This window comes from Aedes albopictus, chromosome 3 (genome assembly GCF_035046485.1).
Source record: "Aedes albopictus strain Foshan chromosome 3, AalbF5, whole genome shotgun sequence".
Lineage (NCBI taxonomy): Eukaryota > Metazoa > Arthropoda > Insecta > Diptera > Culicidae > Aedes > Aedes albopictus.
In genome coordinates this window covers 284,412,935-284,424,436 of record NC_085138.1, presented here as the reverse complement: position 1 = coordinate 284,424,436, position 11,502 = coordinate 284,412,935, and the positions used below count along the sequence as shown (strand labels likewise).

The 11,502-nt window shown below is 40.7% G+C and overlaps 1 long non-coding RNA gene across 1 annotated transcript in view; it reads left to right on the top strand.

Moving 5' to 3' along the window:
* Window positions 1-6,454: 6,454 nt before the first annotated feature.
* The window catches only part of LOC134292206 (uncharacterized), a 115,021-nt gene continuing 109,973 nt past the window's right edge, over window positions 6,455-11,502 (top strand). Inside the window, exon 1 of the long non-coding RNA XR_009999522.1 lies at window positions 6,455-8,607. This is a non-coding gene — a long non-coding RNA (uncharacterized LOC134292206). The remainder of the gene's footprint in view (window positions 8,608-11,502) is intronic.

The following is an 11,502-nucleotide window of genomic DNA, read 5'->3' as shown; positions in this document are numbered from 1 at the left end:
GTCCTTAGTTTTTTGTACGTCTGAGAACCCTTCAGGAGTTGCTGGAGAAATCCCCAGATTATTTTCCAGGATCCTAGACTCCTCTTTCCTGAAGAAACTTATATTTGAAAGACTTAACTCCTTATTAACCTAAAGAAGCTTCTGAATTATTTCCTGACGATTAATCAGTAGAAACCCATTAAGGAATCTGGACGAACACAAGGTAGAATCGCTAGTAGGAATGACTGAAGAAAGTCAAGATTGCATTTTGAAACAATCGAAAGATGAAATTAGCAGTTTCGGTCGGGAAAATTTGGATAGGGTATCAAGTATGATAAGAGAGATCTCTGGTAGAAATTCGAAAACTTAAAAAAGTTTTGTAACATGATTGCAGTGTAAAAATTCAGACAATGACGTGACAGTCAAAGATAAACCATAAACTGTTTAAGTTCTCGAAAAACACTTGATGAGGCAGGCCTAGTTCCAGTTCACATCCGTGAAGAAAAAGAAGAAGAAGAAATTAGAAGAAGGATCTCCAAATGGACTTCCTGGAGCAATCCCCGGATAAGATACCAACTAAGATGCCCTAACACAATAGGCAAATGAAATAAAAAAAAAGTTCGATTATCCAGGATGTTTTTATCCTATTGCCGGAAAAACGAGTCCGTCCTTTGATGATTTTATATGCACATCCCATTTCTTATTGAGCCATTTTACAAACCCGACAAAATTGTTGATGATGATATTGATATTCACGTGTTACCTCCTGCCACCTCCTGTCTGGTTTTCATTAATTAAATTGGCTCGGTTTAATTTTTCTATTGGACCATTGGTTTAATTTTTCTTATGTTCAAATAATGAGTAAAATTATGCGTGAGATAAACTAACACATGAATTTACACACAAATTTGAAATGTGTTGAAAGCTACTGTAACGTATACGTCTTCTATATCATTATTGGTGGTTGCTTCAAATTCTTTCATGGACGTATTGCCTCAAAATTATTGTTAAACTATAAATAACTCGTGTTCGAGGGAACAAATTTGACAAAAACTTTAGTGTTGACAAAAACGGAATGAAATGTTGATGAAATCGGATAGTGACAAAAACGGATAGTGATAAAAACGAATAGTGACAAAAACGGAACATACCTGTACCATCCCCATCAACTGATTTGTTGATCCTTGACCTTCCTCAGCATGGGAGTTGTATCATTTCCGTCCTCTACTGCACTATCGTAGTCGTTTGCTCCGTTGCTTTTATCTCCCGTACCTCCGTTCTCCATGCCATTCAGTTGTTCATCGAAGTGCTGGTTTCACCTTTCAATCATTCATAGAGCATAATCCTATAGGAATGTCAATTGACAAATTTCCGGAAAGATTTTCGTAAAACATCTTGAAGGTATTATCGTAAAAGCCTGGAGGAAACCCTCAAGGTATCCGTCGAAGAATTCTTGAAGAAAATTCCTGGAGAACTAATAGGTCTCAAAAAAAGGGATCTCAACATCTACACCGGTCTAATAACTGGATACTGCCCCTGCAGATACCATCTAAAAAGATCGGAGCAATCCAAACCTCGAATTGTCGCTTCTGTAACGAGGAGAGAGAAACATCAGAACACATCCTCTGCTATTGCAGTGCCCTCACCCAACGTAGGTTCAAAGTGCTCAGCAAGCAAGCCCTTCTTAGGGCCTGCTGACATATGGATCTTATCCTTCAAGGACGTGGTTGGCTTTATAAAGCTAGTCTCGCCAGCATGGGAGAACCACATACTGTAACTCAGGATCTCTATTCATCCATAGTTGGTCTTGAGTTCAGTCAATACTAAGGTATCTCAGTGACAAACATGTTACTGAGATAGCTTGCGTAACTCACAGCAAAAAGGGTATATCACAATAGTTCTAAAATCTGGACGCAGTGATCTTCACCCGACAAACGAGAGAGGGGGTATCGGGAGGTCACAGGGGTGTTTAACGAGGTATTAATGGCGTCTCAGCGGATCTCAAAAGGTTCCATAGGGCACTGCATTGTTTTGATTTTGTATGGGATTTTGAAGTTTCTTGGCCTTGTTGTTTACAAAATTGCTGTAAGAGTGAAAGAGAAGGAGATAATTTCATTGCAGTACCCTATAAGGTTTCAAGAGCATTACGAAGGCGGTTTCGGAGAGTCTTAGTTGTGTTACATGGAGTCCGAGAGGGTGGGGGATTTTTGGCGGATTTAAGAGGCGTTTCGCAAGCGTTTTCCCGTAACGTGGGTAGATCACCTTAGAACGGTGCGTTGCGGTGTAAGATCTACCAAATCAAATTTTGATCTTTATATTTATATTATTTATAAATATTCCAAGATCAAAGCTTGATGTACTTGTTTGTGTTTGTGTAGTATATGTGTTTCAATGTAGCTGCTAATTAACATTTTATTTCAGAAGGCTTCAGGTAAATTTATCATATAATACATATAATATTGTAAAAATATGTAACTGTTGCGAGCGTATCACTAATATGTAACTTACTCGACGTACGATGTTAATATTACTTTATATTTCAGATTTTCAACCGAAGCATCTAGTCTAGGGCCCATATAGCCGAGGCGGTAAACGCACGGGTATTCAGCATGACCATGCTGAGGGTGACGGGTTCGATTCCCGGTCGGTCCAGGATCTTTTCGTAAAGGAAATTCCCTTGACTTCCTTGGGCATAGAGTATCTTCGTGCCTGCCACACGATATACACATGCAAAATGGTCATTGGCAGAGGAAGCTCTCAGTTAATAACTGTGGAAGTGCTCATAGAACACTAAGCTGAGAAGCAGGCTTTGTCCCAATGAGGACGTTACGCCAAGAAGAAGAAGAGAATCTAGTAATTCAACCGAAAGCCATTAAGATGACGAGGAAACGGGCAGATAACTGATTTGAAGCAGTTTAACAATGGTGTGCATAAACGTTTACCAAACATATCCTTTGGAGTCTACCCTTCCACTAACAACACCCAAATTCCCGTGACACCTAGGCCTAAGGAGAGATCGTAGAGTTGTCTACATCTTTCTTAGGTGTCCAACTAACCATCCTTTCCCTTTCCTTAGCAGTCGTAAGGACGTGGCCAGGACAGTTTTCGACCATTGGAGGATTGCGTCAGTCTTGTCTAAGAGTCAGAGATTAGTCCCAAATCTTTGTGCTTTGGTTCGGACGGGAAGGAGGCAACCCTCATAACAACGGTCTAGGACTGTACCACCTACGAATTTGTGCGACTCGCTTAATGCTAATGCTAATGCTAATGCTAATTTAAGAGGCGTTTCGCAAGCGTTTTCCTTCGGAGAGTTTCATGTGCGTTACATGGGTCCGAGTAGGTTTTAAGACGATTTCAGAAGCATTTCAGGAAGCTTCAGAGGATTATCAGCGTTTCAGAGGCGTTTTCGAGGGCTTTGCAGGATCTCACGAGGGTCCCACGGGGCTTTAGTGGGATTTCGGAGGCATTTAAGAAAACTCTAGAGGATTATTGATGGGTTTCAGAGGCATTATGCAAGCGTTTTCGGGGGTTTCGGAAGGTCTCATGCGTTAAATGGAGTCCGTGGGGACTTAAGGAAGATTTCAGCGGCAAAGGAAGTTTCAGAGGATTTTCAGCGGGTTTCAGGAGCGCTACATTTGAAATGCTCATTCATTTGAAATGACCTGGAAATCCATAGATTAGGAGTATTCGTGAAACCCCTCTGAATTATGACTTAAAATGCCTAGAAACGCCCCTGAAACTTACATAATCTTAACGCCCTTGAAATCATCATAATCAGTTTGAAACATCCCTAAAACCCCAGAAGGCCTTTGAATCGCATGTGAAAGGTCCTAGAATCCCCCAGAAACGCACCTGAAAACCTCTTGAAACGCCCCTGAAATGCTAACAAACGCCAGCGAAACCTGACGGAATGTCCTTAAAAGGCTCCTGATATCGTTTGAAACAACCCCCTGAAGCCCCTTGGAACTGCTTTTTGTGGGCTCTCACGGAAACCCCCTTGGCCCCATCTCAAATATCCAGGAGCAAGACCTAGGGTATGTGTGCCATCAGTAATCTCACGCTCTCATAGTCATCATATTCGGGAACAAGCGATTACGGCACCGATTGATTCCTTTCTTTTTGTTTTCATGCGTGCTCAATTCTAACTTAAAAAAAACAAAAATAAGAAACAAAATAAACAGCGCTTCAATCGTTTGCTTTCGTAGGATGAAAATGGGAGCTGCATGCTTGATAAGGGAACTAATACCCTACATTCTCTCATTAAAGCCCTGACTTTAGGACAGACTTGTTAGAATCCCAAAATGGCCGACCTGTATTACTCCCAAGTACTCTTTGAAAGATATCTCGGTAACCAAATGTCCAATCCTAATGAAATTGTACAGGGTTCTACTAGAATGTTGTAGCTTTCATTTGGTGACAGGAGAACCGAAATCGGATGACAGACGGCTAAGATATTTATTATGATACACTTGGTTAAAAATCTCAAAAGGTTTAGTTGTATAAGTCCTAAGTACTCTTCGAAAGATATCTCTGGAACCAAATGTGCAATCGAAATAAAAATTTCGGGCGATCTACTAGGATGCTGTAGCTTTCATTTGTTGCCAAGAGAACCCAAATCGATTGACAAACGGCCGAAATATTTATTATGATACACTTGGTCAAAAATCTTAAAAAGTTCAGATGTATGCATGGATGTATGACTCATAAGTACTCTTCGAGAGATATCTCGGTAATTAAACGTCCAATCGAAAAATAATTCAGTAGCGTTCTACTAGGATGTTGTAGCTTTCATTTGCTTCCAAGAGAACTAAAATCATTTGACAGACGGCTAAGAAACGTGCGTGACTTTTTTTTGTAACGCACATACACACACACATACACACATACACACACATACAGACATCATTTTTTTTTATTATCCCCCTATGGTTTAGAAGAAAAAAAAAGACATCAGTTCGTCGAGCTGAGTTCTTTGGTATATGAGACTCGGCCCTCCGGGCCTCGGATCGAAAGTCGGTTTTTCGAGCGATATTTATACCCTTCTTATGGGTGTAAGAAGGGTAAAAAGGCTGAAGCACCAGAAGGAGCTTTTGCGACAAGAAGCTGAAACAGAAAGGCACGAAATGTAGGTTGCATAATGGAAGGAGCGAATGTAGTTACAAATTGACGAATAGGAAGCACACCGGAAGAAGTGTGATGAAGTGCTGACAGGACATAACCTCCTTTGCAGCTGTGAGAGTACCTGGGGTTGTATAGAAAGAATAAACAGCGGCAGTTCGTAGCAGAAGTCGATCAACGCTTGTAACTAGGCTTTGGACTAAGCGAAGAAGTGTTTGAAGAGTTGGAGTGGGGATAAGAAGAAGAAAACTCCTCGCAGGAGGAGACATGGAAGTTTGTCCAAAGGTTACCATACATGGTCTACATGGTTCTGGCTAAGAAGCTTCCGTTATTTACAGGGCGAATGTTCATCGATGTCTAGGAGACGTTCATATCGGTGTGTAGATGTAGCGTGACTTCAAGAGCGTTTGGAGCGTTAAGCAATGGAAGCAAGGTATTGCTTCTCAATACAGTATCACAAATTATTAAGAGCTTGCGGATGCTGTATGGTGGGCTTGAACATGCAGTTGACGAACGTCCGGGAGGCACCATCTCCAAGAGCGGATGGATAGAATCTCGAGTAAGCGTTGTTGGATGAGGCCGAATTTGGAGGGGTTCCTCTCAAGGATTGTTGGAGATCGGTCAAAGCAGCCATCAACGACACTGCTAGGACATCGTCAGCTGGAACATATAAGATAGTCGTTTGAACTACTGGTACGACGATATGTTTGCTGGAGAAGAACGCGGCGTGAGCAACCCTTCCACAGTATGGAACTAGACAGAACTTGGAATGCTACAAACAGAAGCGAACACATCTGCTTCTTTCAGCAGAAACGCCATAACATGTGCCGTTCACAAGAAACACTAGCTTTTAAAAACCTCAAAACATCGCACAATGACTTCTTTCTGTGAGCCGGATTGTACAGGAATAAGGATGATTGTATCTTGATTAACTGATTTTAGGTGAATGAATGCTAGAAGCAGCACTTCGATAAGCGTGTGATGGATTAAAAAAGATTTTTTTCTAAAATTTGTGCGATCACTGTTCTCCGCACAACTGTAGCTTCACTGAGCAACTGGTGCGTTGCTGTCTCAATTCAAGCGACTCTCCCCTAAGCCAAACATCACAAGCATGGATAGGTGGTTCTCCGACTCACCAACGATGACCTGATCGGTGAGCATAAACATAAGAAACTTTGAACCAAAGAAACTCTCAAATCGAAGAAAACCGAGCACTCATTGAGTGATGTTGGCGAATAAGATATGTAGCTCTGTACCGGTCAACTTGACCTGGTGCTATCCAGAAACCCGGAGAAGACTGAGAACCCGGTCAGAGAGCGGCATGGCAGTTTTCCGCTCTTTTCCAGCGCACGGAACGAACCAACATGCATGCAGCGGACCACGGCGCACGCTCCGGCGCAGTCTGTTTTGACGAGTCGCGCATGTTGGGTGGTGGTGTCGTTCGCTGCTGCTGGTTCGGATGCTGCGTGCCCACTAGCTAGGCATAGGCTCATAAGAAAATTCTTTAGGACGCGAGGGGGGTGTTGATGGATTCACCACCCCACGACGACGGCACATCCCTCTGGTTTTGAGTGGACGGTGGTTGTTGGTTGGCTGTTAGTTAGTGCTGGAGATTGCGACGATCGGAAGGCGAGAAAACTGTTTCGTGTGATGGTGTGTAGCTGCGGCTGCTGGACGTTACAAGTTAAGTGAGTGAAGAAAACGATATTTTTTTTTTTCGGGGTGCAATTCAATGTTGGAATGGAGTGTGTCCTTTTCTTATTATTTAAATGAATAATTTCGTTTCGCGCGGGTAATGATGATTTTTTATTCCAGTTGATTGGGAGCAAGTGCAAGTGGAAGGGAAGAATGTTTTGAATGGTGAAAAATGAGTTCATAAACCGGTGAAGAAGGCGAAAAGTTGCTTGAAAAAGGGAGAGATAGAGCGAGGGAAAGGAAGATCACGCGTTTGCGAGTTTTCGGGTCGAAGAAATTCTTCAGTGATGCTTGATGATGATAACGATAATGGTGACAAAAGAGAATAACAATAAAATTTATTTCGCTTGAGATAAAGCCAAGAAGAAATACCACGCAAAGGGTTAAACGAGAGAGCGAAAGATTTTTTTTTTCGAACCACGAAAGTCGTTGGAATGGAGAAGGAATTTCGCCGTCCTTAAAAATGTGTTGCTGCCTTAGCGAGGAAAGATAAGACGAGTGAAGAATGAGAGTAATACGTGGTTGTGAGTTGATGAAGAACGCTTATCGCTAACGAAGAGGCAAAACATAATCTGCAAACTGCGGAAAAGTAATGGAACAAGTGATAAATGTATTAATTGTTTGAATTAATCATTAATTAAAGAGGCTGGTTTGGTGGGGAATGAAGTTCATCGCTTTTTAACAACGTTTCGTGCAAACCAAGTTCATGTACAGAAGAAGACTGTAAAGTATAACAGAGGTAATTGACAGCAAATAACAATAGAAGCCAGGAAAGGAATCGAGTATCTTTCGTGTGTGGAGTGACTTCAACGGTGAAGAGCAACAGAAGCAGCGAACCCCTTCTGAGATCTAGACTCATTGTAACCAAATCCCGCGCCGTTTCTGATCCCATAATCCCGTAAAGCGCTTACTGAAGAGATAGTGTATACAAAACGTGCAGGCATATTCCAGTGCAACTTAAAAAGGGCGGTTGTGTGCCAATTGTGTTTTTTCATAGATTGATACGGTGTTTGTGGTTTCCCACTGGTTGAAACAAGCGAAAACCATCAACAGACAAAATCTCCATTTGAGATTCTCAGCAAGTGGCCGTAATTCAGTACGCAGCAGTATCCCGTGTAGATGCTGCAGCGTAAACCAGACTTCGTGAATCGGTGCCGTATTACAACGGTCCTCGAACGAGACTTTAGACGGTGAAACAACAGGCAAAGCGATTACGTAAAATAAAGGCACAAGTTGATACAGCGAGCGCCGAAGAAGGGAAAAGATCAAAAACAATTTACAACCTTACAACCTGAATAGAAGACATCCGAACCGTACCACGTACCCTGGAGCTAGAGAAGAACCCAATCTATAGAAGAGCATCAGGTTCCTCCAGTTGAGGCAAGCATTTCGATTATTTTGTGTTGTTTTCTTCGTGTGGTGTTTGTGAACCTCCTTGGCCACCGTCAGTTCCAGTCCCAGTCAAAGAAGAAATCAGTGCCAGTGTGGTGGTTTGCATCGGGGTCTCACATCTGTGAGTGGAGTGCTGTGGCTCTTCAAGCTCCTACCAACTCTCTTCTAAATAAACCGACGGGAAGGACGACGTGGAAGAAAATCGACAAAATAAAAACACTGGATCTCGCGCGACGCGGACGCTGAACGAAGAACCGACGACACTCTCTTTGAGGCCGTGTGTCGGAGACGAGAAACTCTTGGAGAGGCGCGCAGAGGACGGCCGCGCAGGAATTCGGTTGTAACGCAGCGGGAAACCTGATTTTTTGCTTTGCCTTTCGAGCTGGCGAGGAGAGTGTACGCGCGCGAGCTCTACAGCGAGAGGTAAGTGCCCTTCTTCAGGTTTTTCTTCTTCCCGCGGGGTTCGTCGTCAACCCGGGTCGGTCGGTCCGGTCGTTGAAGTCTCCGTTGATGGTTGGTTGACTTCTGTGTTGGTTCATTTTTTGGATATTTTGTTTGAGATGCTTTCGTGTGTCATTTTTTTTTTTGTTCTTCTCTCTCGTCTTACCTGTTCGAGAAAGGATTCGTTTCAAGTTTGACGGGCTGGCTGACTGCTGCGGGATCATTTGGGTCATTATTTCACCTCCTAATGACTAGAAAATGAAGGGTTTTATTTCATTTTTTATGACTTTGCGTACGGTCGATGTCAAGCGATCGGAGCTCGATCGGAAGGTTGAGATTTTTTCTCGATGGAATATCAGCGGTTTTATATTGCATGATTAATGTAGGAATTATGTGGCGTTGAATTCTAACCACAAGTCATAATAAAAAGGTTTAATGTTCTCCACTTTCATGACTTTGAAATGAAACATAAATTATAATAGACATTGATATTTTTGTGGGGTTCAATACATGTGGGGTCCAGATGATTTTTTTCTCCAGCATAATGACAATTCAATATTTGAGGCTGGTGGTTGATCGTGATCGTTTTTTTTTTACAATAATCTCATCGTTGGCATTGGAAGTCAAAATTTAAATTTTTGACCTGTGGGAACGTTTTTCCTGAGTTTTAATCATTCCGGATGGAGTATTATGCTTATTGAGCTACGCTTTATATCAATGAGTAGTCCAAGCATCTGTGCTTGGTATAATCATTGTTCTTAGAACATTTATTTATTTATTTATTTGTATTAATTCATGTAACGTAGGGAAAACCCTTTTTTAACGTAGGAACATTTTTTCTATACGTACATACAATAAAGTCGAAGCCAACTTTTAATAGCCTATTCTGTTTGTTCTGATGATGCTGCTGTGCAAATTTGGACGTATCCGATCAAATCTAAAAGATCATGTTATTTTTTTTTCATATAAAAATAGTCATCATATGCAGGTAATTGAATAAGCCTAAAATTTTCACAATTGATTGGTGTTGAAAAGATGCCAACGAAATCTTTGAAGCCATTCAAGTATTCGCAATTCTTTTGTTTTTCTTAATTTCGAATGTCATCAAACACAGCACTACTTTTACTATATGTACCCTAAAACTGCGTATTTTTTGTAGTCTGGTATGTAGACATCTTTCAAATATTGAAGGTAATTGTTGAAACTGTCAGCATGGCATTATAAGTTACCATCACATGTTATTATAGGTATAAAGATTCTTTGTTGTAATAGAATTTCACATATTTAACATGTAATTGATGGCACTGAGCAAATAAGCCATGAAACAGTAACTGTAAGTTTGAATGTATGCATAGCATATTTATCAGTGCACTTTCGCAATGACGTTGACCACACATGTGCTGTACAAACTTAAGCACACTCAAACGGTTGAAATAATTTTGATGATACTTATTTCATCTCTACGATGGTACTTATAATTTTCTTTCACACTTTCTTCACTATCACAATTTGCTTTTCTTTATTTAATGACGTTAACAATTTGCCATGGTAGCAACACGTTGCCAAAAAATAGTCTTTAACAGCATCTTTGAGCTTGGCAATGCAATGGTATTTTTAGTGTCGAATGATGTACTGATTCCTAAAACGCGTTGATAAATAAAATGCAGCAAAATTAAGCAAAATTTTGTGTTTTTAATCCCTTTAAGTGTTTTATTTCTGCGACATTTGTGTACGATTGGTTGCGTCCTGGAGCTCAGCATTTTGCTTGAAAATGGTGTAGTATTCAATTTGGAAATAGTAGTTTGCTCAACAAGGTACAGAATGAAGATTTTTATAGCACGAGTCGTGCGAGGCTTGCCGAGTTCGATAATTACGATGAGTGCTGTAAAAATCGACTTCTGCACCGAGTTGCGTACAAGGTTTTTTTTTTTTTTGCAATTTTATGAATAACCACTTGAGGATAGTTTTTTAACATATTTTTTTCATCAAAGTACACATTGATGTTCATAGCCATGTTTAAGAAAGTCTGATCATAGCAGGTTATACTGTGCAGTTGTTAAGGCCGGACGGGACGGTGGTTGAATCGTCCGCCATTGCTCTGTTGCTAGTAAGATGCAAATCTCAACTTTTACTTCATATTATTGGCTAGAAATTTGATCGTTCATTTGCTCACTTGTGGTGCACAATCGACTAAAGTTTCAGCTACGTCAGTGCAGTGGAAATTGATATTTGCTTCTTCAAAATCGCGAGGCAAATTGTTAGAAAGAGAGGGAAGATAGGAAAAATTACACGTCGTCCCGTGCGGCCTTAACATTTTCAAAACTGAATCGAGAAGTTGATCAAAACTGAAAGCAGTGCTGTAATGATTCATTCCGCAACGCACATTAGTGCTGTAATGAACCATAAAAGTACTGCTAATTTGATGTGAGAAAGTAGGCCTTTTCCTGTCATTTGCAAAATGCAAATTGCAAAATGCAAATTGCAAAATGCAAATTATTTATACAACAAGTTACAAAAAGATGATTTTTTCAGCACGAGTCGTACATTTATCCAACGAGGCCAGCCGAATTTGATAAATACGATACGAATAGTGCAGAAAATATCAAATTTTGCAACGAGTTCCATGCTCAATTATATGCAATGATTTTTTCATTATACAACTCATTTGAGTTGCACAGTGTTCGTAATGCGCTTAAGTTTCATGATAAATGTTATCATTCCAGTTGCATAATGAATTAGTTCGGAAAAGTAGGTCATTCTGATACTGAAAGTAGCATAAAACAGAAATTATGATACTGAATTGCATAATAGTTGTTTATGCAACGAGTTCCAATTAACCGCCGACATCTTTGGAATGCAGTTTCTTTACTATCACAT